A 6,901-nucleotide genomic window follows, 5' to 3' on the forward strand; every position below is an offset into this window, starting at 1 on the left:
TACTGAATGAATGTATCACATGCAGAAAGCACCTCATCTCTACTTCACATAGGAATAAAGTTATAAGCCACTTAGCGTGACGGTTGGGTCTGGCCGGGCTGGGTCAGGACAGGCTTGCTCGCTTCATTCGCACGCTCGTAATAACGCGCTGCCATTCGATAAACCTATGGTTATCTGATTTTTTTTTTTTTTTTTTCAGATAAGGAGAGAGCAAAACATCGACGTTACCAGTCGGCCTTTGATCGAACTTTTGACCAAACTCTGTGACTTTGACCTTTGACTTCTACTCAGACCTGATATACATCATCGCTGCGTAACCATTAACCCCAGCAGTAAGTTTGGACCATATCGGATAAAGAACGCTTAAGTTGACCTTGCCCTGTGACCAGCTGCTCTCAACAATGAATAATTTAATCTTTGGATGTCTTTAATTAGTTAAACTAAATTTATCTGAACCAAGAGAAAACTTTTAGACTCAAAACGGTGGAAGTTTTACATTGTCCTGTGACCATAAACTTTGCCCGATTATTCTCGAAGTTGAATGACTTCACCCTTTGTACATTGTCCCCTACAAGGGTTGGTTAAAGTCGGATCAAATCTGTAAAAGCTGGCTTATTTCCGACCTATTCCCTCTGACCTCTCTCTGGTAACATCTGTCGTGTTTGTTTCGGACTTAGTGAAGAATTAAATCACTCTGTGAAAAACCTAGGTGGTAGGTTTTGTCATTTCAGAGCTAGAGGAGGGAAAAGAAAGGAGAAAAAGAATAAATTAAAATGAGCGAAGAAAATGGAGTGAAATGGAGATTTTGTAGATTGTGTTTACTATGGTATTGCTATGTTTAGCTACTTCAGGAGAAGCTTTAGGGCTTTAGGCATAGAAGGCACGAGGATTAAAACTAGACGCCTAAAAAAATCAGTGGCACTGTTTCCGGAAGTTATGGAGGGATTACATTTGCCAAGGCTTATAGGCGTGTCTGAAACATCCCTACATACAGTCTACCAACACTGATATGTTAGTTTTGGGTTTTGTAAGCACAGTGCCATTTCCCTTAATGCAACGGTTTGTAGCATTTTCCTCTGTAGTTACCAGTTTCATATTTTCCTTTTTCCTTTTTTTTTTTTTAATTTCTTTTCTTTTTATGCAGTGTATTACTCTGAGACCGCCCCTGGTGAACATCAGGTGCATCGGCTCCAATTGCTGAGAATCTCTCTCTCTCTCTCTCTCTCTCTCTCTCTCTCTCTCTCTCTCTCTCTCTCTCTCTCTCTCTTAGCTCATTCGACTTTAAGGAAACCCAAGCCCAGGGTAGTTTGTTCATGGCTGTATGTAAACATTCAAAATCAAAAAGCTTTTCCTAAGCCGAAGCAGACAGTCTGGTAATAGAAAATGTAAAGAAAACCTCATGGTAGTGATTCATCACTCTGGACTATGGTAGCCCAGCCTCGGGTCCTGTAAGCGAAGTAAGGGGTAATTTAGGACAGACTATATACCGTTATCTTTATTTGCTGAGTTGGTAGTTTTGTGTGAAATGTTTGTCGTTGTACTGGAATTAATGGCCTCTGTGGTGACGTTATGGGGGCCCTGACGCTAATGCTGAGAATTGTGGATGGAATATCGATCGTTGGGGTGGAAATACTGGCGTTGAAGTAGGAATGTTGGCATTCTGTGTAGTATTGTTGATAGCTACGGTATTAACATTCGTAACCGTGGTAGGAATGTTGACACTTCTAGTAAGAGTATTAAGTAGTCTGAGTAAAATGTTAACACTTGTAATATAAAGTTTTTATTGCCGTGTCAGTACTAACAGCAGTGTTGGAAATGGTGATAATAATGGAAACGTTGGTAGCAACTGTCGAAATATAAAAAGAATGTTATAATATGGTGCTGAATTGTACGTTATATTGTTACTGCTTGTGGGAAGGATATTGATAGCTTTGGAAAAATTATTTCATCTGATGTAAATGTTGGTACTGGTGAAACTGTTGGAAGTACTGGTAAATGGTTGGCAGCTGTAATATGTACACACACACACACACACACACACACATATATATATATATATATATATATATATATATATATATATATTTACAAGGTCTGATCGAAAAGTATCTGACCTTTACCTGTAAAAAAAAAAAAAAAAAAATGCTGAATTCAGACTTTAATTACCTTCAAAGAATGACCCTTTGGGGCTCAATACACTTAGCCCAGCGGTCATTCTCTTGCTGGAAGCATTTTGTAAAGTCAGTTTTTGGGATCGCCAAGCAGATCTTTGTTGCATGTCTTTATTTCATTTGTGTTCTCAAATCTCGAACTCTTCAGAGGCAACTTCAGTTTAGGAAATAGCCAGAAGTCGCAAGGACCTGTGTGATCGTGTGTTTGACAAAAAACAAAATAATAATGGATGAGATAGGGTGAATGGGCTGGAGCATTTCGTGGTATAGCTGAAAGTCCTCCGCCTTCCACATCTCTCGTCTCTTGCTACACACTACACTCCATAGGCGATCGAGAACTCCCATTTAGTACTCTTTTTATTGCTAGGCCTTCTAGGGCATACTTGTGATGAAAATTATTCTGATAGTAAAAAAAAAAAAAAAGTCAGTATGGGCTTCATCTTGCTCTGAACTGCCATATCATCTTTGCCCTTAGTGATTCCGGTAACTTCCATTAGGAAGAATGTGCTTTCGTTCCTGAATCGTATCTGTCCGCCCAAGACTTATTGCTAATTATTATCTTCTTCATGGAGTCCGGATTCTGATTAGGAAAGTTCAACATGATCGTTGCGAACGAAAATGCGACTAGCAAGAAAAACACGCTCTCAGACACATGCTGCTTGGCTGTGCTTGAGCTGGGCTGCAGCGAAAAATATATTCGGGCATGCACACATATAAACAATTATTTATGTATTGGGGCAATTGTTGTCGTGATGCTAATGATGATATTCTTAGTTATACTTCGATAGTTACTTGATATAGAAATGGTAATGTTAGAAAAAATTTGAAGGTTATGGAGGGCATGTTGATAAGAACGATAATTTAATGGATGTGGTGTTATTGCTGGTAGTTCTTGTGGTGCTGGCAGCTATGGTGGGAACTGGTAAAAACTGTAGTTTCGACAGAACTTACAGGTGTTACTGAGTTGGTGGTAGTTCTGAAAGTATTGATAATTGATGGTAGGAAAGTCTGTCATCACGATATAATTATCCCCACCCAAGGTTGAGGTAAGGAACGTTTGGTAAGTGGTGGAAACGTTAGTAGCTATGGCAACTGTTTCTATTGGCCGTGAAAATAAGTGGCGTAGCTAGAGGGGTGGCACTTGCCGGCTGCCGCCCCCGAAATATGCCCGGTCACCCCTGGAGCTACCTCAAACACAATGGAGGAATATTTCTACCCCCCCTCCCCTCTTCCAAAGACTTTTCCATGGGCGAGCACATAATTAGACTTGATCTCTACATGGTCAACACAATTTATAAATCCTGTTTACGGCTCCATATAACAATTCTGGTGTAATATGGCAGCTCCTTGTGACGGAATTATTGGTAAAATTTTTATAGAAATTTCACAGCAGCGTGAACTTTTCGAATGGAGGAAATTATACCCTCTTGCTGAAACCGTGTTTATGGGCCTTCTTCCGGGCCAAGTTAGGGCCTAACTGTTGTATTTACATCATGAGCGCAAATTCAGTAAGCTGATAAAATTTCTTTCGCTGTTAATTGAGGTGAAAAAGCTAGTATAGGAAATGGAAATATTTTTTGTTGCAAAAATGATGATTTTAGCTTTTGCATTACGAGCAACGTCCCGTAGTGCAAACGGTATTTGAAATGTTAGTACGTTTAGTGGTGTAAGTGATGGCGTTGTGGTGGTGCTGAGTATGTTTGTAATTAAGATTATTCCAGTCTTTGAGAAAGAAATATAGGCTGTTGTAGTATTGGTGGAAATGGGGGTAGTTGTGTTAGTGGAGCAAATGTTAATAGCTGTGGTGGTAATGTAAAGGTCGAGTTGTGAGGATAGGAATTTGCATCAGTTATTAGAATGAGAGTAGGTCAGATGTAAATGTTGATAGTTATGGCTGTGGTGGAAATGTAGGTAGATAAGGTAGTTGTGGTAGTGGAAAACTGGTACACGTGGTGGAGACAGAAGTTTTAGTAGATATGGTGGTGATGGAACTGGTAGTAGGTGTGGTGGTGGTGGTGGAAATATTGGTAGTTGTGGTGGTGGTGGAAATGTTCCTACTTGTGGTACAATTACCTAACTAGCGATGATTTATCCCTCTTGTTGATTTTCCCTAATTACCTCATTAGAGAGAGAGAGAGAGATCGGCAGAAACATGTTTGCAGTAAGATGTCTCAATTTCATTCTGGGTACTTCCGGATTTCATTTTCAGCTCGGTGATCTCTCTTACTAAAAGGATTAACCCCTTCCCGTCAGCAGAGGTCCAGTGCCGCTGCACCGCTTTCAGTTTGGATCTCTTGAATACGTCCCTAGTTACAAGTTAGCAATAAATAAAAACTGTTCATTTAACAAGAGAAATTACTGTTGTCTTTCTAAAGGACACCATAATAAAATTATATCTATCTATATATCTATAGCTATCTACCTATCTATTTATCTATCCATCTATCTATCTACCTATCTATCTATATCTATCTATCTATCTATATCTATCTATCTATCTATATCTATCTATCTATCTATCTATCTATCTATCTATCTATCTCTCTATATATATATCCATCCATCCATCCATCCATCCATCATCCAATCCTACACTGCCTCATGAGGAGCGTAGGAGCCCAGGGCTAGGCAGTTGGTCCTGACATTTAAGATGAGAGTGACCAACCTCACTCATCCGTGAGTGGCATTACGTGATCAATAAACTCCAACCATGCCTTGGATATAAACCTTCACCGGCTCAATCCGACTGGAGCACAATAATTACCCACTAACCACCAGGCGCCAAAATTTGGTTATCTGGTTACCACCCAGCGTAGTAAATGTTTTCCTGGTGTACAGGAAACCATTTGGCTTGTCACTCAGTGCAGAGTCACCCACACAGAAGGAAGAGGAAAGAATGAAGGAATGAAAGACAGAAGAGGGAGTGTAAAGTCACCCGTAGGCAGAAGGACAAGGAAAGAATGAAGGACAGAAAGATAGAAGATGATGGAAGGCAAGAAGGATGGAGGAGAGGACAGGACAGACACCCGAGAGCAGCACTGCATTGAGTGAGTGGATGGTGGGCACCCCCACCTACCAAATACCTGTATATATATATATATATATATATATATATATATATATATATATATATATATATATATATATAGATAGATAGATAGATAGATAGATAGATAGATAGATAGATAGATAGATATAGATATATAGATATATATATATATAGATAGATAGATACATAGATATAGATATACTGTGTATGCAAAATAACCACAGGAGAAATGACAGGAGAGACAGTGAGTACTTTCGTAAATTACTCTGTCTGATGATGTAATTTATGAAAGTACTCACTGTCGCTCCTTTCATTTCTCCTGTGGTTATTTTGCATAAATATCTTCACGGTGAAGTCTCTGCATATATATATATATATATATATATATATATATATATATATATATATATATATATATATATATATGCCACGGAAAGCTAAAATAGCGCCACAGTATTTTGAGGGTTCTCGGACCTTAACATTTGGCACAGCATCATTGACAGGAAGAGACCCTTCCAGAGCTGCAAAAACATTTTATAGGTCATGGGAAAAATATGAGTATCGCCATGGTAGCTTAGGGATGTACCATAGGTAATGTAAGATTTAATATTTCTTTTAATCGATGGGTTTCGTCATGAACTGAATGGAACAGTCACGATATAACCAGATTATAACACAGGAAACTATGCAGTGTTGGATTAAACACAGTCTCCAATATCTTCTTCACTTACATGGTAAATTTGGTGGTATATTCTTGGAACTGTTCGACGAATATATTCGGCTTCAGGGGATCATGTCTGTTCCATCAACCTCTTCAGTCCGGTAAAGATTTCACTGCTGCCTACACTCTTCACTTCCTGATTTTTGTTTAACGTAACTTTGCTCTTTGAACTGGAGGGGTTAGTTACAGCCATCGAGCTGAGTAAAATATTCTTAAGATAGCATGATTAAACTGTAAAGAAGATGCCAGAGCAAGGATGGTGTGAAAAGGGTAAAGAAGATGTGAAAAAGGAAGTGAAGATGGAAGATAAAAGTGCGATGCATTGAAGCCTTAGCAATATGATGGAAGTTTATTATAATTTTATATTATTATTATTATTATTATTATTATCATTATTATTATTATTATCATTATTATTAATTTTATTAACAGTAGCAGTAGTAGTAGTAGTACAACTACAACCACTACTACTGCTACTACTAGTACTACTACTACTACTCCTACTAACAGCTGAAGTAGAAGAAGCGACAAAAATTATGACCAGAGAGACGATCGAAGAAACAAAAATCAGAGTATCTGAAGTAATATGAAGACGTACAAACTGAATAAAGCACTACAAAATGTAAAATGTAAACTGACTACGATGGGAGAGAGACAGACAGACAGACAGACCGGGAGGGGGGGAAGGTTGAAGAGTTCCCTCCTTGTACTGTATTTTCCCATCGCATTCCTTCTTCAGTTTTGTATATTTCCTTTTTTATTTTTGCCTTTCTTGCTTCTCCGTTATATTTTTTTCCTTTTCTGTTTAAATAGTTTCCCTGCTCTTTTTAATCAATTTTCTTCATTAAATTTTTGTTTTTTTTCCTCTTCCTCCCCTTCTGTTCCTTGATAATTTGTCTTTAACCTGTAAATTTTGTCACATTTCTTCTTAATGGTTTATTCCTCTATCCAGTTGTTGTT

The sequence above is a fragment of the Coenobita brevimanus genome, chromosome 101 (assembly GCF_032717465.1).
Source record: "Coenobita brevimanus isolate Jiangsu-jjx chromosome 101, ASM3271746v2, whole genome shotgun sequence".
In the NCBI taxonomy this organism is placed as follows: Eukaryota; Metazoa; Arthropoda; class Malacostraca; order Decapoda; family Coenobitidae; genus Coenobita; species Coenobita brevimanus.